Source organism: Paramormyrops kingsleyae, chromosome 4 (assembly GCF_048594095.1).
Source record: "Paramormyrops kingsleyae isolate MSU_618 chromosome 4, PKINGS_0.4, whole genome shotgun sequence".
NCBI classification, from domain to species: domain Eukaryota; kingdom Metazoa; phylum Chordata; class Actinopteri; order Osteoglossiformes; family Mormyridae; genus Paramormyrops; species Paramormyrops kingsleyae.
This window is the reverse complement of record NC_132800.1, coordinates 41,153,241-41,174,314: the sequence shown is the minus strand read 5'-3', so window position 1 is coordinate 41,174,314 and position 21,074 is coordinate 41,153,241. Positions and strand designations below refer to the sequence as shown.

Sequence of the window (21,074 nt, the reverse complement as noted above, 5' to 3'; positions counted from 1 at the left end):
GTCATGAGGTGACCTGTGCTATCGACTCCGAGTTGGACCGCAAAGCTCTAAAGCACAAGTTGATTGCGTTCTTGGCCCATTACATGGTGCTGCACTGATATGGAAAGACTAGTAAGAACTTTGCAGAAAGATGTAATACGATTTTTTATCCTGTGGAATATGAGAAATCAATCTACAGGGCAGATTAAATAATGAATTGGAAACAAGTTGCGGGCCGTATAAAACTACCGCGGGCCAGTGCTGTGAGACCTCTTCTAAGTACAGTTGCCGTCTGTCCCAAATTTTATGGATAGTCCCAAATCGTAAAATAGAATGCTGAGTCCTGTTTTTTTACCAGTACGGGGCATGATCTGTCCCATATTTTTAGACCTGGTGATCGATCCTCTCACTCGCTGCCCTCACTCGGACCCTGTCTCGGGGAGTCAGAGGGCAGATCACAAGGTCCAAACACTGTGTTCCTTATTTCATCTGACTGAATAGGGAAAGCAGTGAATGAGCTAATGAAATCCCTCATCTTCAATTGCGAAAAATGGCTGACTGTTCAATACAATCATCATCATTGTTTTAGCAGTTGCATCTTGATTTTTAATGCATATTGACCAGGGCTGTGGAGTCGGTAGATAAATGCTCCGACTCCGACTCCTCAGTTTCTAAATCTTCCGACTCCGACTCCCCGACTCCTCTGTATGTATATACTATGCTAATGTATTTTCTACATCCATTGAAGGAAAGGAAGGCAACATACATGTCATTTCACCACAGAACTACTGGCTAGGAAGCCAACACTCTACTCTACTTGAGCAAACGGATCACCCGTTCTCTTGCTTGGGATACGGTGTGGCCATGACAGAGGGTGCAAGCTCAGATTGACCACAGATTTTGGGGAGGGGGTGCTGTAGGTGTGTCCCTAACCTCTCCCTGCCCTGTGGGCTCGCAGCCCTCCGAGCAATGCAGTGTCTGTCCCTGTCACGGCAAAACACACAGTCACCTGACACATGGCCGATTTTGCCACCGACCGATGTGCGTGTACAATCGCGGCAATTGATTGGCGGCCGCAGATTGCGGGTGTCCACATGGACGGGCAGATCCAGCTTGCCGAAAATCTCGACCACCGCCCCCATCCAAAGTAATGTGATGCCTCTGTCTGCTGCAGTGGCTGTCTCCTCTGTCAGCCAGCCGGAAGTTTAGTGCATTGTGTCACTCACCGGCCAGCTGATCAGCAGAACGAGCCTCTGCTGGAGACAGGTAGGGAGATCTGTGTTCTCGGCTCCTTCGGCCCCCTTCACTAGCGCATAGCGAAGGGGTGCCGACGGAGCTGAGAACACACCAGATGATTTTTCAGGCGTTTAACGCGCGATGACTCGTTGAACGGCCGAAAAATCGGCAGTGCATCTGTAAATGTATGGGGGGCTTTAGGCTAGGTTCACAGTTCCCTGTAACAGTGGAACACGACACAATGGAAAGCGGTGCCGCACCTTACCTGTGCATTACATCCTATATAGTGACGCATACAGTCAATGAAAAGCATGCTTCATGGTTACTTGACATGTTCGTTTTGTGGTAACATTATGCACTGCATGCATTGGGCTTTATTCTTACAGCAGAGAAGTAGTTCATTATGACTGTTTGTGAATTGGAAAATTTCAACTTACTTTTTTAATTCCCATTTAAATTTAGTAGGAGTCGGAGTCGGTTAACTTTTTGCCGACTCCGACTCCGACTCCAGGTACCCAAAATTGTCTCCGACTCCTCAGCCCTGATATTGACCAATATTGATATGTTAACTGATATACTGTGCATCTCTACTGCTATGCTTTTCAAGGTGCAGAATGACAGGGCATTACATCAACTCTGCAGCCCCTTGCTCTGGCATCCTTTGGTCTGATATTAAATAACGAAAAATCAACAATGTAGAACATATCTGCAGGTAGCAGTAATGTACAATCCTGGTTTAAAAATCACGGGGAAGAAAAGTTAAGAATTTAAGTAAAAAAAAAAAGAACTTTTTCCACCAAATTGTAAGAATCCATTCATCAATTATCCAATACAGGGTGATGGTGAGTCTGGATCCAAGAAGCACAGGATGTGCGACAGGGGATACCAGGGATGGGATATTAGTCCATCGCAGGGCACATACATACACTGTACAGTTATTAATTCATTCAACTGCATGTTTTTGGACTGGGGGAGGCATGATCAAAGGAAACCCTCAAACTGAAACACACACACACACACACACACACACTGAAGGTGGGAACTGTGAGGCTACAGCACAGGCCAATGAGCTACACAGTCAAACTCCATTTGTAGCGCTTCCTGAGAATACGGACTTGTTTTCAAACTGGTGATACTGGTGCCAGGGCTCCTTCAAAGGGCGATGTCATTAAACAGTCACATGAGCAGCATCCACCGGCTCTTTGACAGTGGACACAATGCCTGTGTGACTGATGCATTGTGGGGCTCCCGGCAGCGACGTCCCCGCTGCACAAAGTGCTCTTTTAAAGGTATGTCCTCCAGCCACAGAGACAACATCCCTCCCTGATACATGTGCCCCCCCCCCCCACTTTGTGCATCACGTACACAGAAAAAGCAGCGGCAGCCATCAAAGATTAATCTTCACTCTGCACGTCTGCTCAGTGACCTAAGATAAACTAATTCTAGATATTTATGCTTTTTGGAAAGTGATGCTCCAGGGATCGGGGAGATTGTTTTGATAAAATCATCAATGTCGGGTTGTTAAATGTCAAGCTGCAGGACACCAGTGTGATGCTAGCATTTAAACAAAGTTGCTTAAATTGCAGGCCATGTGATGAAAGGGGATTGGGGGAATTCGTCAGATGTGACAGTGATGGGGGTAATGTGACAGAGCTGTTTGTATTAAAGGGAAACAAAAATGTATGAGAACAGGGGCCACTAAGTGAAAGACATCGATCCATTGACCTTCTTAGCCTGACGCCTGTGAAGCAGCCCAGGAAACAGCCACAAGTTCAGCTCACAGGTGGGAGACACTTCCTCGGGGTGGGTCAGGTCTGAAAACGATGCACTTTGATCAACAGGCTTAGACTCGCACTGCTCCTAAGGGTGGTATTTCTGGGTCGCCCATCTCAGAACCACCTGACTCATGAATGTGGAAATGGAGGGAAAAACAAACACACGGTGAATACGATTTACTACCCTCATGCACACAGCGGGATGCAGCATCCGATCATTCAAGGATCTATCATGGCTGCGTAAATCGAGGATGGCGTTCCTGAAGAGGGCTAGTAACTTTCAGCTTCATTCTAAGCTCTGTGTCTTACAGGACAGATAAGGACGAGTTATTGACATGTCTCTTTGAAACTACATTATTGGAAATGTTGCTAGAACTCAGGACCTCATTGGACAGCATCAAAGTCAAACTGTCTTGTCTACAAATGATCAGAGCAGCAGGCCAACGGTGAAGAACTCAAGCAGCTCTTTGCCCTTTGGCAGATAATTACAGTGCAGGCTAATTAAATTCCTGCTACATGCAACTCCAGAATTAAAGACATCTTTTTCCCCACATAGAATTAATCTATAGAATTAATCGGAACAGGTCTTGTTCATAGATCTTCCAAGAAGTCGAATTTCTACATAAAAAGAGAAGTTCCTGCATCCATCAGGTTTCATGCAATTTTTGACAGCATTGCTGAAGGTAATCTATAAACCCTTTTCCGAGGAGCAGACATTGTATATCTGCTTACGTACTTCGTTATTGGAAAACGGCTGCAGCTCTCCACGGTGGCTTCACCTTGACCTCTGACTGCCCTGAGGCACAGGCTGGGAGCGAGAGCCAGAATTCGCTTAGCCAGCCTGAGATCCTCATTCAGAAAAGGGGGATTCTTCATCTACATTCATCTGTAAAGCACTACCTTAAAGCGCTGCTTCATGGTACATCTTGGGGGGTGGGGGTGGCAGGGCCATGCTTGAGCGCTGGAATGTACTATTTGATTCTGAAACGGAATCCTGCTCCTCATTTGCCGTCCCTCATTTTCACAGCACATATTCCCTACTCCCTGTGGACAGCCAAAACAAACTGAAAACATTTGTGCTTTGACGAGGGCACGATCTTGCAGAACACGCTGCATGGAAGTGGTCTGGTTGAGGGCATGGTTGTTGTTACCGTAAACATCTAATCTGAACAGAGTGAGTGCTTACAGCCAGACGCTGCTCAGTGCATCTGTACATCACCCCCTCCCCTCCACTGTTTTTATTTGCCTCCCGTGTGCCGCTGACCCCAGAGCCCTTTGCCCTTGACTGAAGCCTCCTCCGCAACTCCTCGCTGGAACTCCCTCCTTGATCATGTGTCTCCTTCCACCCCGATGGGCCTGCGGGTGCGCTGACACATTTACGTGTGGTTCTATTTTGGCGTGTCTTCCCGTGGCTTCCATCTGTCTCCGCTGCCATCGGGGGGGCCAGCCCTCTCTCCCATGCCGGTGTTCGGCAGAAAGCGTCTTTCGACACAGCACCTGAGCCACAGGCCCCCCGACCCCATGAAGCGTTCGAAGACGAGAAGAGAGCGCTCATCACATTTCTTGTATCTGAGTGCTACTGAATACTATCCTCTGCTACTACGGTGCAGCAACACGGCGCATTATGGAGCATGGGAAAGGACTGCTCCCACGTACCGGCTAAGAAGAACTTTTCCCCTAGAAGCAGCTGCTAAACATAAAACGTAACGCAAACGGAAATAAGCGACTTCAATTTTGAGGACTGGTATTTCCTACTAATTCATAAACTTGTTGTCATGCTGTCATTTGACAGAGGAACATTCCAGCGGTTTATAATTTTTTTGCCTCATCAGTATGAGTATCTTTGTAGTACAAGCGGCACACCTGTGGTACAAATTCCCCTAAGCAGCCTTAGGGAATGGAATTCAGCAACTAAAAAGCTCCCCTTCGGGGTCTGGCAAGTGGTACAGTATGCTGTGTTGACACAACAATGACCCATTCCAACAGGAAATCAGTGCAAAGGGCTAACTGTGGATGAACTTCAGCTTTCCAGCAAGACCAGTAGCACATTTTACATACCAGCTTTTAAACCTGTAAGTGCCTCTGGTCATTCTGATCCAAATCATAACCACATTGACACGTTTTTGACAGAACTAGCAAACTGCAGTGACCCGGGAGTCATATCACTTTTAAACTGACTCTCCAACTTGAATCTTTCTTCTAAACAGAATTTAGTTGAAGCAGGGAGAATATCTGCATGACCAAAGTGTTGATTCTCTCAAAACTCCTGATTCTGTTTTGGCACCCAATTAAAATCAACCTGCCATCATTACTAGTAAATACATTGTAACAAAAATAAACATTATACACAAATCAATACGCTTAGTTTACAACATTCTTTACCACAAAATAAACACCCACATTTCATTAATGCTCATGCTACCAGTTACTCATCAACAAAATCAAAGAGCACTACCCTGCCTTGATGTTCTAGCATGCCACATCCCTTTGCTCAAACCGGGAATGATGCGGTTATTGTCCAGTGACAACCTATCCCTCCAAATTGAAGCCTAGGACAGCATCTTTTGGTCAGAAGTTAAGATTCCCAAGATGAAGTTACATGCTGAGGTTTTGACTGCAAATCTCTTATGTCTGCTCAACAGTGCAAACTGTGATTGAACCCTTTTATGTGTGGTTCTCCCCATTCACTGAAAAAATACCCCATTAAGGCAAACGCTAATTAGCAACTTCATAATTAATGCAGCAAAAAGGAAAAACTCTAAATACAATTCAAAACCCTGTGCCATATTCTGCACAGGGTTACTCTGCAAGAACTATCAAACTGAAAGCAAAAAATAACTAGGACATAAACTGTTAATATGAAGTTTATTGGTCCAAAAATAATCCCGCAGTGAAATAAATCTAAATAAAGACCTTTATTTACAGTTCTTTAATGCTGCCTTGCTTTGACCTTGCGCATATTATACATGTACTTTGATCTAAAGCATCATCTATTTGTTCAAGGAAACTTGAGACAAAATTGCCTATCCATTAGTTTTAGAGAAATTACTGGACCATTTGATTGACATTTAAGATGTGATACTTAAAAATAGCTCATTAAATATGCAGGATACGTACATATAGGTCAGCTTCAGAGAAAACTGCTAACTCATTTGAAGTTAAAACTTTCCAGGAAACACTACATCAAACTAACAGGGGCATTTGATAGTCTACTACCGAAACACCCTGACATTTGGGTCTCTTACGACTTTTGGTCGCGAATGTTGACTAAACCAAATATTCTACTTTGCTTTGCAGGACTTTATGCTATGCCAGAAACGTTGAAATCAGGCATCAAAACTGACTTAATGAACTCTGAATAATGTATGATGCAGACTAATGTAAGAACAGGCAGAAATTGACATTAAAACGAGAGACCAATTTTAAAGGTGCCTGTGTGAAAGCGTGACTGAATGGAAGAGGACACCCGAATCCCAACGGCCGAATCACTGGCATCATGCAGGATGGAAAAATGAGCCCTTCATCACACACATGGAAATACCATGTCAAGAACGGAGATGCCAATGCACTACAGTATGTAAAAATTAAGTGGAAGAAAATGCCCAAAAGCACAGTACCCACTGTGCCCTCTTGACTCACCGACAGAGAATCAAAAACAAGATTTGCGGAAAAGGCATTTTAAGAAATGCATCTAATTCAAAAAGAATATGCTCTTACTACCTGTCATTGTTGATCAAACTGGCTCCCTAGGTTGTATTTTAACAAAACACAAAGCTTTGTCTAGCCTCCAGTTTCAGGGCCCGTGTGATTCGTTTGGAATTTCAACCCCCATCATGCGTGAGCCAATCCCTGGGTTCGCTATGTCAAACTCACTGATGCAACCCCCATCAGTCATGCAGAGGCTCATGGGAAATCCACGGGCCTACACGCTACAGGCTCGTCCCGCTGGTAACGGCAGTGAGGTCAAAGACCTTGCGGTCCAAGTCTGAAATTCCAGCTGCAGAATGAAGACACGCAACACTGCGACGACACATGCAGTGACAACCACGCTGACTGCACTGACAACCTCACACCCTGGACGCCGATCAACCATCCATCCAAGCATCTTCAGTAACACTTATCCAGTACAGGGTTACAGTGAGCCTGGAGCACACCGCAGAATACACTAGGGTGCCAGTCAAGTAATGCATTATTACTTGACTGATGATGCACCTTAAAAAAGCAAAGATGCACCTTAAAAAAGTTCCAGAGGGTGTGCTGCCAACATCCTGGCTACAGGCTGGCGATGGGGTAACACCTTCCCTGTGATGTAGCTGTAGCACTGTGGCCCAAAATGCCACCCCATTACCCTCGAGTCTAAGGGAGCGGGTGACGTCAGATCAAGGACCACCTGGCCTGGCGGGACTAGGAACAGTGCCAGCGGGCCCCAAGGACACGGCACTGACGCCCGGTCCCTATTCCCTCAGGATACACCGGATGGCACCACGCAGACCAAAGTGCACCACGCACACACACACACGCCGAGACCAATACAAAACAGGGAGAGTGCACCGCTAGCCAACATTAACACGGTACAGCTGACACGCTCGCCCAGCGCCTGGGCTGGCACATTCCACTGCTTCCTCGCTGAGCCGCCTTGCGGCAGCGGGGGAGGGGCAGGGGGGTGCATCGAAATCAGGTTATCGTGTTATACTATGGATCGTTTCCCAGCCTGTATGAACCCATTTTTACGATGGAAACAATCACGACTGTCAGGTGATTTCATTAAAAATAATAAGACAATGGAAAAAGCTGTAATTTAAAGACAAAAAAGGTGCAGCTTAAGGATGCCCAGGTCCTGTTCGGGCGGCGGTAGCATCTCCACAAAAGCACCCGCCATCCTGACCGAGGGGGTGAGAGACACAGACACCGCAGATGCGGCGGAGGGGGGGTGGGGGCGAGGGGCCTGTGCATGTTCAGGACAGCAAGTGCATGTAGAAACACCTAGGAAGATTTCTAACACCTCACCCTTTCTGTCTCTCTCCTTCAGCTGTTTTCGGGGCATTTTTTATTTTTTTTAGCATTTCAGTGAAGTGTTCCTCAGAGTGCCGATGTTTCCCACCAGCTGGTGGGGATGGGGGGGAGGGGTGTACAGGCATCATTCCTGCAAATGGGGCCATCATTCCAGGCCTTCAGGGCGACGTCTGGTGAATCCCAGCCTTAGGGGAAGCCCGTCGTACAGAAAACATGGGTTTACGGCACTGAGAGACCGACCGATCACCATCCTGAAGGGATGACCTCCAAAATCAAAGTTCTGTATTTGTCATGTGCAATATTAACGTATTCAGTCATGCCCTGTAATGCTTATGGCAAGGCTTACATAAACATTACCCACACAGACACACAAAGAAACATGACAATATAAAAAGGCTGATATATGCCTCAACAAATATACAGTTATTGTACACTAAGTGACAAAAAAAGTTACCCAGACAAAGTGGTGGAAATGAATCTGCACGTGGTGAAAGGTCATCTGACTGCATCACAATGATTATAATATCAGAACAGACAGACAACAGAGTTGGCAGTATGGACACACTGCTGGTCTCATGTCAACGCCACTCGTCATCAGTCCATGCCTCCTGGTTACGGCACCACTCCGAACGTAGCTGTGTCTGCACTCGTGGTAACGGCAGCCTACACATGGGACAGTGAACCTGCAGTCTGGCTGATGACAGTCGTCGAGACACGGTGTGGGATGACACGGGATGCTGTAGCAAGTACAATACCTGTGTCTGGATGGCAGGCGCAGATGTCATGGGGTTCTGTAATTTATGCAACACAATTTGATGATCCTCCTGTCTTGGGCGACCGGAACCTTCACGATGTGTGTGGGTGCCCACTGGTCCCAACATTGGGAGACTGTGACATCTGCATGCCCCACATACCGGGCAACAGCACGATACAACCACCCGGCCTCATGCAAACCCACAATGCGACCCCTATCAAACTCCATCAAGTGCTGGTAGTGCTGTCTAATGCGTCTACGAGGCATCCTATGTGTCTGGTGACTAGACGTGCCAGCTCCTTGCACACTGAATTATTTACATACACATCAATGGTCTGCACGTGGACCAAATTACATCCAAATCGTACCATTACTTCTGGGTGCTTATCTTTTTTTTGTCACCTAGTGTATATATATCAAGCTACAAGCGTAACTTTCTCAGAGTCAATTTCTCATGAGTTTGGAAGCCAACCAGGATCAACGGAGCAGGAATACACAAAGAAGCACTGCCACCGCTTCATCTCTTCTGTCTCCTATGTTCCTTTCCCAGGCAATTATTTCCACATGTGTTACACCATGGGTCAGAAGGAGCACTAGTATGTGTGTGTGTGTGTGTGTGTGTGTGTGTGTGTGTGTGTGTGGGGCAGGGTGGGGGGGGGGCAGCAGGAGAGACTTAGTACTGCAGGAACTGTTGAAGAGAGGGGGGTTTTGACCTGGAAGAGCTGCTGTAAACTGATGCCTACAGGCTACAGACCTCATCTTGCACACCTGCTGAGTCCGTCTCTCATCACTTTCACCTTGTTCTCCAGCCAGCCACCCCATCACCCCCCCTGACCTGTCCAGCCTTCGGTTTTTACCCCCCTCCCCCCGGCTCCCAGCTGGGCTTGACTTGGGCCTCTGCCTCCTGCACACAGGATGGGTTCAGTGCGATTCCCTCGTCCCAGAAGATTCGAACATTGGGCTCGCTGCCAGGTTTGCTTTGGTCAGCGTATAACGCACCAAACTGTCCTTCCCCCCCAGCGGCTATCTCTGAGCTTGTCACTCATCTCATTTGGCGCTTTCTGTCATCACTGTGACGACAAGATTAGGGTTTACATTGTAAATAGAGCAGAGCAAGGGCACTTTCAGGACAGGAAGTGCATCTCGGTGACTCAGCGTGTCCTTGGTCCCCAGGAAGGTGCATTCACGGTCTGTTTAGGCCGGAGATTTCTCAGGTCCAGAATGGAAATTGAAGATCTGTCACATGTTTTGGTCATACTGCACACAGTCAGATTTTTGATCTATTATTTTCAAAACCCTAGCAAAGGTGAACAGTATGACCTTAGAACCATGTGCTGAGGTTTCCATTTTTGGAACTCCTGCTCATGCTAATGAATTCACTCAAAAACAATTAAAAGTGATCGCATTTACAACACTGATAGCCCGTAGGGGGATATTGGTGGACTGGAAATCGGAAAACCCAGCAATTAGCTCAAGGGTTTCAAGAACTAATGCAATTTCTCAAAAACAGTCAAAGGCTTAAACAAATTTTGCTCAGTCTGGCAACCAATGCTGTCATACCATGTAAACTTGGAGTCCCTGCCCCCTTAATAAAACACCTATGAAATACCTACAGTACCCTCCCTCACACCAATTTCTACACACACTTGCAAATGAGAATCCTCAGATTCAGATTAATAGACTTTTGTTTGTTTTATTCATTCATTCATTCATTCATTCTGCCCCATTGATAGCCAGGAAGTTTGTTTGAGGGTGGGGGCATGAGGTTTTGAATTGTTTGTGCAAGTGTGCAAGGCCCAAGAGGCAGAGTGCAACTCCAGTTTACTGGCAACCACGTTTAAATGAGCAGTTCTCACAGAAACCATTTCCTTCTGCTCCATAAATGTGCTTCTTGCGCGATGGTAAGAACTTAGTTAAGGAAGCAGGAAAGCGAAGCAATATCACTCAAAACTAATCAATTGAAACTAAGCACTGCGATACCTAGACGCTATTGAATAACCAAAGAAACAGAAAACAAAAGACAATAGAGCTTGGAGGGCTCACAGCTTAAAGTCAATATTTGGAGATAAAATCAGATATTAAACAAAAAAAAAATGATTAAAAACCAGACCCAGCGGTGAAACGAAGTGCGGACCTGCTAAGCTGCAGGCCGCGGGACAATCTGCCACTCACAACATCCTCTCTCGCTTCCCATTCCTTGACAGATGCCTTCATCCAGTCCGAACTCCCGATACCCGCCACCCCCGACTGAGTTTGTAAACACTTTAGCCCTCCAGCACGCTTCTACAGCACACTGCGGACAAACATCTTTTAAAGGCCGTAGAGAAAAAAAAAAAAAAGCTTGATAGTATTTTTTCAAAATACCATATTATAAACTCAATAACAGTCATAACTCCCAGTAAGACAACACCCCCACTTTTATAAGGACAAGCTGTGCTTTTATGACATCAGCGACGCGCCCATCATGTCTCGCATGGAGCCAACTCCTCTGATCGCTGAACAGTTCATATCCATATTCTGCTACCCTTCAGCAGCCCCCTCCCCCCATACCAACCATGCAAAGCAACCACCACCTGAATTACCCTCCAGTAAATGCTGCAGAGTCAGAGAAATCGTCTGTTTCCCCACCTGCAGCGAAACAGCGAGGCTACACCCTGATTACATGGCTCAGACTCGCTGTATCATTGCTGTCGATGCTTGCCGGGGTTCCCATCCCATAATTACCCACTATATTGTCTGCCTCGCTTCTGCCTTAGTCAGACTCTTGGATGGCATTCCGGAGAGGCCCTCAGCAAAGCCGGCAAAGGCCCCAGGGAGTTGCCTCCGCCTTGCGCCACAGAGCAGGGAGAACAGCCGGACGGGGTAGCAACAAGACAGCCCGCCCAACACGCCGCGCGTACAGAATGCTACAGGGTATTCTCCCTGCCCAGATATACAAACAGTACGGAATTCCCCACTTCAATCACACCAGGACGACGCTACATCCAGCTGCTACAGACATTTGGCACTGAAGATTTGAGCTTGTCGCTTGCTGCCCTTAATAAATTACCCATGATAGGGCATAGATGTAGAACATTTACCGCGTGGTTGCGCTCGTTGGTCACTGGTGGTCAGAATTTCATTCACCCGAGGTTTATAATGCGCACAGAATTAAAGAATATTATCGCCACTTTGATAAAGGAGACCGATAAAAATGGCGTGCCTGTTCACCTACTGCCACATGAAGGCTCACGGCTATTTTTAGAAGTCCCTTACCCAAGCCATTGCAGAGTGGAGGCCAGTAAGAGAAAAACGGAGGGAGTGAGAGAGCAGCAGAGAGAAAAAAGGAGATAAATTCTTTCTGGGTGAAACTTTCGAGGTTAAGAACGAAACCAGTGTAATTTTGCTGAGAGCTTCCGGTCTTCAGCTAAGCTATGGATAAAGAGCAGCATGCATGTAACACAGGCGAGCAGATGACTATCCAGGGTGTGAGTACTGCAAGTTCTACTGCTAAAGCAACTACTCACAGTGGTGGACGCAGCCAATGCTTTCCAGAGCCCTGCCCCCCACCCCCGAGAAGCCACATAACCTGTTCAAAAACATTTCACTTTATGAACCAACTCGGCACCCCATTTCCATCCCCTCCATCAGCAGCATTACAAAAGAACAAAAGGAGCCCAAGATGGCGACCAACAGCTTGCTCCTTTGCATAATGAGTGGGCACTTCATAGGCTACAGAGGAATATGGGTCCAGGAGTGGAGGCGGGTGGGGGGTTTCCCTGAACAGGCTCTGGGGAACTCCGAAGCAGCAAGCATCCCTGTACTAGGCAGCTAGCAGATAGATCCAACGAAGTACAGTTAACCAAATCTACCAGAACTCTGCAAGCTTTGGGTCTTTGTAGAAGATTTACACTTTAGGGTGCATAATAGAAATCAAAGGACGCCCGGTAGCACAAATTTTTATTTTCTCTACATAATCAAACAAAACTAAAAGGACCAAAATCTAGAAGACATGGGAAAGAAAAATGTATATTAAATCTAATATCTAATACCGCTGTAGCATCTAATATCTAATACGTCTGTCCAAGTGAATGCATGTTGCAAAAGGCATCCATGTTTAAGCTTAGATTAGAAAAAAAGTTTCCGTTGTGGGAATGCAGCTAATTGTTTGCAGCACCATGCGGAGAGTGCCTAATTAATGACACACAGCTGGCTCTGAGTGGACTAAGACTAAATTAAGAGCCAGCTGGTCTGAAAGAAGGGCATTCGGAGGGAAAAAAAAAAAAGAATCCCCATAACCTGTAATCATCCTTCTGAGCAACCCTATATGGCAACGTGTTCTGTCCCACCTGCTATGAGTCATACATAAATATCTGTAAAAAGGTAAAAATACACGGCTACCATTTAGTGGCACTCCCTCATGATGTTATCCTCACCCAAGTAGATGCAAATGTAAATAAAAATTGTAATCCATTTGTAACCATCTATTTTGTGTATATAAATATATAACCAAGCTGAGATTTTATAAGAACATAAGAACTATACAAACGAGAGGAGGCCATTCGGCCCATCGAGCTCGCTTGGGGAGAACTTAACTAATAGCTCAGAGTTGTTAAAATCTTATCTAGCTCTGATTTAAAGGAACCCAAGGATTCAGCTTGCACTACGTTATCAGGAAGACTATTCCATACTCTGACTACACGCTGTGTAAAGAAGTGCTTCCTTAAATCCAGTTTGAAATGTTCTCCCGCTAATTTCCACCTATGGCCACGAGTTCTTGTATTGGAACTAATGCTGAAGTAACTATTCGGTTGAACAGCATCCAAACCTGTTAGAATCTTATAGACCTGGATCATGTCCCCCCCTCAGTCTCCTTTGCTTGAGGCTGAACAGATTTAGCTCAAATAACCTTTCCTCGTATGACATTCCTCTAAGACCAGGAATCATTCTTGTGGCCCTACGCTGCACCTTTTCTAAGGCCGCTATGTCCTTTTTAAGATATGGTGACCAAACCTGTACACAATATTCTAGGTGAGGTCTCACCAAGGAATTGTATAATCTTAGCATTACCTCCCTTGACTTAAACTCCACACACCTGGAGATATACCCCAACATCCTATTGGCCTTTTTTATTGCTTCCCCGCACTGGCGAGAATGAGACATGGAAGCATCAACATACACAAAAAGGTCTTTCTCATAATCAGCTACCTTTATTTCAGTAGGTCCCATAAAATACCTGTACTTTATATTTCTGCTCCCTACATGGAGTACCTTACATTTGTCTATGTTAAATTTCATCTGCCAGGTGTCAGCCCAGTCACTAATTAAATTAAGATCCCGCTGTAGCTGCTGAGCCGCTTTTTATATGAAAATCATCTACACATTAAATAATATCATATAAGAAGAAGATTAATATGGCACATGTTGTTTTTGGGTGCTCTCGGCTTTCGCTTTTACTTTTCCCCAATGACTCGTTGACCTCCTGATAACGGCTCAATGGTTCAATTTCTCATCAGGCTACATTTCTGTTTTTTCACCTCAAGAATGATGTCAAAACACTATCAGTCTTCGAGAAGGACTGTCAATGCTGGTATGAAACGTCCATGAAGAGCATCAAGGCACAGAAGCACGACAGCTAATGAAGGCAAACAAAGCCAACTGCCTCCATCACAATACCGCTTTAATCTTTATAATTTTTCTGTGCGATCAACTAATTTTGCCAATGCATCATTCTGAATGCAGGCCACATTTTCTCATACAAGTGTTTCTAGTGTTCCACAAAGCGCTTCATAATCTCAAAGATTTTACTTTCAGGAAAGTTAATGCTTCGGAAAATGGACTGAACACCAATTATTGTCTTTTTTATAAGCCATTATTTACTGGGCGCCATAATCATTCACTTCCTGTAACAACACGGATGCACGGATTTAGCGGCTGCAGAAGCTGACCGTCACATCTCCCACACTATCTAGCAAACATGGACACCGACGTCCATCTGACACGGATTAGTGGCATGGTATTTAGGTTGGAGCCGGAACCTGATTTTGTAAATGACCATTCATATCGTCAGAAGCAGGACCGTGATGTTCATTTGGGCTCCCTTCCAGGCAGAGCCCTGTGATAACCATGGTTGGTATCTGAAAAAAATATGACCAATGAGGCCAGACAAGTAACACAAGGGCCACAATACCTAGAGTTGTATTTTACTGCTTGTGGGTCAGCTGCAAATCCCCCCACAGCCGTCTTAACTGACACAGTGAATCACACTGCCCTGCCACAGCTACATTCACATGCTGTAATAACAGACCTGTTTTACAAACACTTGTTTTTAAATTGATTCTTTGCGGCTGAAAATTGTTCTGACCTACTCCAGGTGTTTTTTTTTTTTTTTTTTTTTCCTCGACTCTGCAATCTGCATCATCATAAGTAGATGTGCCTTGAACCCAGTCCACTCTGGGAGAGGATCGAGGGGTGACCTACACGGGGCTAACGAGAGCCCTCAAAGCTGATCAGATGGAGCACGGGACCTCCCCTGTATTGGCAGGGGACTGCCTGGCACTCATTGTTTAAGAGTCTGACCTCACCCTGAGACAAGCGCTGCTTACATGATTCATGAGGGCAGTTGCCTGCGTTGTCATAGGGCACTGATAGCCAGGACCGGCGGTAAGAATTCCCATTCAACTACAGACGCTCTTCTGGTAATGCCAGGTTTGCTCCTATGTGGAGCTAAATCCTAAAGATCCACAATAGACTTTGACACGTGTGAAAGCCCCCAAAACGCAAAAACATCATGAGCCTACTTTAGACACCTACCAAGCAGCCTGGCCCAGTCTATGAAGTACGCTGCTCCTTATACTTTGTGCCTGAAGTCCAAAAACGTTGCGTCTGCTAATTGGGAAGGAGTAATTCCCAAGGCATTTCAGGCGGGTGACTAAGTAGGGCTCCTAATAGAGCAACTTAAAAACGCTTCCTGAATGTGTAGCATTTTTATGTTACCCAGGGTAATAGCATCACCTAAGTGGACAAAATTTAAATGTACGGAGAGCTTTCATTTTTTTTTTTTTAACAGACTAAACAAGCGTTCAGCCAGATTCGCGAGAACAAAAAAAAATGTAAAAAAATCATAAGAATTAAATGCATTTAAAAATCTACACAGCTTCTACAGTAAATCTCTTTTCAGAACAACTAAGCTCAGACCCAGCCTGTCCTGAACCTTCATCAAGTGTTCAAACGCCGCCTTCGATTCTGAGCAAAACGGCAGTCGTCACATACAAGTTAAAAAATTAGAATTACAGCAAGTTGCAAATGGAGGAACACAGTTCTCCAGGAAGCAGCTGGAAATCTGGCAATTGATGAGGTCACCAAAGATAAGGAAAGCTCTGTGCTGTTTCAGCCCCCGGCATTTTTCTTTGCATTCTTTCCTCCCCCTCTCCCCATAAATTTTATCCATGCATGGTATCTATATGACCTCTGCAGCAACCTGGACAGTCAAACAAAGAGCAGTCAAACAAAGAACAGTCAAAGAGTATGTGGGTGTTGCTGGATTCTGACTTTAAACATTCTTAAATAACTTAAATTTAATTATGGTTCCCTTTGAGCTCTTGGTTCATTGCTTTATTAATGAAAGAATCATTGTGCATAACAGTGCCTGGGGCTGTGTAACTCACAACTAAAACGCCGTATAACAAATCGCAGAATTAAACAGTTTCAGAGTCCAAACAGATCAACGGCTCGAAATTCATCTTTCATAAGGGCAGCCATTTTGTTCACAGCATGCTCAGTTCAGTTCGGTTGAGGGACATGTGCTCATTGATTGTGGAACTCATACGTGCCTTATTTTCTGGAGACATGATGTAGGCCAACACTGTCACACTTGTTTTATTAAATGTCCAATACACCATAACCTGGGTCTCCATGTTAGCATTCAGTTCAAATGATCGTTACTTGGACCGAAGAACTTGACCTGCTTGAATACGGCACTCTGGAAAACGTGCCATGCCACAGAGACAGCCGAAGAAGTACCGTGTGTGGCAAACATCATCGTAATCACACAGTTTCTCCTGGTCAGGGTCTTGACAGCAGAAGTCAGAAGAAACAAACAAGCCACCACTTTGGCCAGCCATCCACACATCGGTACCTAAAGCTAGTAATAAGAAACCATGCAAGATATAAATAGGAAACAGAGTGTAAAACAGGAAGCGCCGAGGTTTGTTATTGCTCTAGACAATGTGTGGAACTGAGCAGTGCGTGGCGGATGCTACGGCGTGCAGTTACCGCCACCATGCACACCCCCATATGCAGGTGGAGGTGGAAGTGAGTGCAGAGGACACTCCGGCAAGGAGTACAAATGCTTTTACTGAGGTCACTGGGGCACTAATATCTTAAATCAAATCTCATTCACAAAAAATGCCACATTTATGAAATGCAGCAACTGGCCTGACACCAGGGGTATCGTATATAGGTGCAGCCTTGAACAGAGAGAATGGACAGGAATACCGAAGAAGGGCCCCCTGGAATCTAATGGGGGGGGGGGTGGATTCCGTTTATTTACCATTATAATCTGTAACCCCGGGGATCAACATTTTTATTAAATCATCCTTTATAAATAAAAATAAAATAAATCAGCCTCAACCTTAACTTGTCTCTTTCTCAAAGTACCTAAAATATAAGAGCAGATGTGGAAGTAGATTCTGAGGCACACTCTTACAGGCTCCGGGAAATGTAAACCATGCAGAGGATCTCCACCCAGGCACTAACTCTGAACGGCATCATCTGCTCGCGGTTGACGGGCCGCAAGGAGGTGCAGCAGGTCGACGCTTGTCTGTCATCGCAATAAGTGCATCCTTGAACAGATGGACCCGAAGAGCTGCTGATGACTACAAAGTGTTAGCACTGCTTGATAAATGGAGAAACGCCATGGACAGCAGGCATGGTTGACTAACCCACTAAGCCGGGACTATTTGGGTGGTTTCTAGGGGTAAATGAAAAAAGGGATCTTTAGACAGATCTTGCAAGTTTGTGCTGCGAATGAAGACTTACTAGTACAATAATAAAACATAGACAGCTAAAACCTCCTCTCGGTTATGACAAACCACGGCAATTCCGTCACCTCTATGAACCAGATATCCTAAACACTTTTTTTGAAAACACTTTCAATTATAATGTTAGTTTAAATCTGTGCAGAACCCTAGTGACTTTGAAACTCTTCTGTAACCCACAATATCAGGTGTGTCTTGATGTCTCTATAAGATCTGACACCCAACATTTCTTCCCTTTGAAGAAGTGTGTTGTTCCTATCCCGCAGCAAAGACCTGCCTATATGATTTTGAACAATCTTTTCTTCTCTACCAGGGGTACCCAATGCATTTGCTTTGCATTATTCTACTTTAACCACCGTCTATTTAAAAGTCGCAGAAGAGCAGGGGCGCATGAAGAACTTCACTTCCAGAAGCAGCCCAGTTGGGCCCTCGGATTGGCTAGTGTGCAGGCAGGTCTTGGGCTGAGCCGTCTGCCTGCTCTGGGGTGGAGAATGACTCAGCCACCTGTAATCCTTTCCAGATCCCGCTGTCCAAAAAGAACATCAAACTGGCTTAAGAAAACAGAAGGGGACACAAATAAAGAAGCAAACTGTATGCTTGATGGAAAAGAGAGCTATTTTAATACGCTGAAACTGATACCCTGAAAAATAAAATAAAAATCTGAGGCTCAGAATTGGCACCCTCCACAAATAGCTGGGGAGGCTTCACTCACTACGGTCAATCAGTCATGCGGTCTTCCTCTACACACTTTTAAATAGCACTAATAAATGTTTTTATCATGCCCTGTGATGGGCCGGCATCCCATACTTGTTGTTCTCTCTTTTGTGCCCTATACCTTCATGGATAGACCCCAGGCTCACTGCGACTCTGCACTGGATATGTCGCTGGAAAATGCAAGATATTTTTTTTTTTGATTGGATATTTAAGTACCTTATTTCCAAGACAACTTACTAATTTTTCACCTATTTACATAGTTAACTGGAGAACATAGAGAGTAAAACCAGCCCCTTTCCAAAGAGAACAAGTGCAAAAGACCTCCCAAAGAAACCGCCATTACCGTATGACCTGCTAACAGCTAACCCTTGTTATTTCATCATCTGGGTGAGAGCTGTATCAAAAATGAAGGAAAAGTGGAGAATTGTGAATAGCATCTATTCTGTGCAAAACTACAGTTACTGGGCCATTCATAAAAGCAATACCTAATGATAAAATGAACTAACTCAAGCTCCAAAATCAGCACACTTACACAGAGTGCTTACCCTAAATACATAGCTGGTACTGCAGGATATAAATGTACAAGCAAAAAAAAAAAAGAAAAAAAAAAAACAGCATCAACAAACTCTTAGCTGAACATAAGGACTGTCAAATTTCAGCATTCGCAGTGAGAAATGCCAAGTTAATTTGAATTTGACATTTTCTTATGCAGAGAATTTAAAAATCTCTCTCTGGGGAGAGAATTCTGCACTGAGGTGCTCAGAATAAAACTTTCATACTTTCCAACCTGTTACTCTACTACTGGTATATCTATATTTATCTAAAAAGTGAATGCAGATTAAGTGGGTCATTGTGTGGGAAACAGATTATAAAGATGGCCCTTCGGTACTTTTCACAAAGCAGACGAGTACAAATTCAGAAACACGAATGCACAGCTCGGCTTCTCAAGTCCTGTGACAGAATGAGTCACCGGTGTTACTTCCCGTCTGTGCAGATGCAGTGGAATTTCAGATACTGCAAAACAAAGAGCAAGAAAAAGCATCTCACGTCACACTGAAAATTGGGTGCCCATAATGCCATTTTCACATAAATGTTATGATAATCCTGGCTGGTCTTCCGCAAACAAACCACAGATGATTTCATGCAAAGACCCTCCAGATTGTGCAAGGCCATCTTACGCTGAAGGAGGTCTCATAAGTAAATCAAATCCCCCTTGGCCCAATTAAGCGCCACAAACAAAGAGCAATTAGCGATTAGCTCTGTTTACACCTGCATCATTAGGTGGAGGAGATCAGGATTAACGTAGTCCTCTGAATGGGAAAATGAGAGCTCAGGGAGAGCGTTTTGTCCAATTATAGAATGTGGTTCTTTATCGCGGGCCAAAAAAAACAAAGAAAGATGCTTTTTTTCTAAACACATTTTAATAAGCATTTAAAAGAAGATGCATAATTATGTTAGAGGTCAGTATTTCCATACAAATTTAGCTCTGGCAACCTGAATGTAATTACTCTGAAATACATTTACTATTACTGAATTGACTAGGTAAAGTCCCAAATTACTTTTTGTAACACAACTACTTATGCTGTCTGATTGAATTTGTGATTTTTTTTGTGTTTTGGAAACTTGCTGACCAGCATTTTTTTTTGCCAAGTACTACCTGGTGAAAACTCATTTATGAAGTTTATTTATTAGGGTCTACTGGATGTGGATTTGAAATCCATTCCTGACATGAAGAATTTGCCTCATTTTAACATCCATCCATCATTTAACTGCTTATCCTGATCAAGGTTGTAGGGAGCATACCGTCTCAGAAAAAGGGTATATATTTGTACCTTCGCTTGTCACTGGGGCTGTACCCTTGTAATTGCATCTTTTAAGGTACAGAAATTGACTCTGAAGAACATCCCAAAGGTACAAACAGCATTAATGTAGCATCGATGATATAGAAATGTTCCTCACAGTCCATTTCTGTACCTTAAAAGGTATAATTATCTTTAGCTAAGGGTATGATTGGCAGACCCTTGAGGGTACAGCCCTAGTGACAAGCAACGGTACAAATTTTTTGCCCTTTTTTCTGAGAGTGTAGAGGTAGGGGTACCCCCTGGATGGGATACCAATCCATAACAAGACAAGCATGCACGCACACATGCACTCTCTCACACAGTCATACTCTTTGGGCAATTCAGGCACTAGTTAGGCCTAACTGCATGTTTTTGGAGTTTGGTAAGAAACAGGAATACCTAGAGGAAACCCACAGAAGAAGGAGAGAATAAAACTGGCCACACAAAGAGCGAAGATGGAACTCAAATCTCTGACACTGGATGTGTGAGATTACAGCACTACCCACTATGCCTCACCACCTTTTAATAATTTTTTTTTTTTTTTTTTTTTTTTTAAAGATTGTGGTACTATCTACCAATTAAAACTTGTATGTTAAATATTGATGAATGACATTACCATGCCCAGAGCTAGCAACGCATTTCCTGGATTGCAGCTCATAAAAGTGAAATTAAAACAAATGGAATGGAGCTTTAAAGACAGCATGTGAATTATTTAAATGTTAAACAAATTATGCACAAGTCTTCC

The 21,074-nt window shown here is 44.5% G+C and overlaps 1 protein-coding gene across 3 annotated transcripts in view; it reads right to left on the bottom strand.

The window, feature by feature from the left end:
* The window catches only part of pip4k2ab (phosphatidylinositol-5-phosphate 4-kinase, type II, alpha b), a 41,009-nt gene that overhangs the window by 17,004 nt on the left and 2,931 nt on the right, over positions 1 to 21,074 (bottom strand). The window contains exon 1 of one of the 3 annotated variants that reach the window (XM_023841205.2): positions 12,264 to 12,282. The exons of the other annotated variants lie outside the window; for them this stretch is intronic. The gene's annotated coding sequence lies outside the window, so the exon portion shown is untranslated. Of the gene's footprint in view, positions 1 to 12,263; positions 12,283 to 21,074 lie in introns of those variants that run through there. 3 annotated transcript variants of the gene reach the window in all.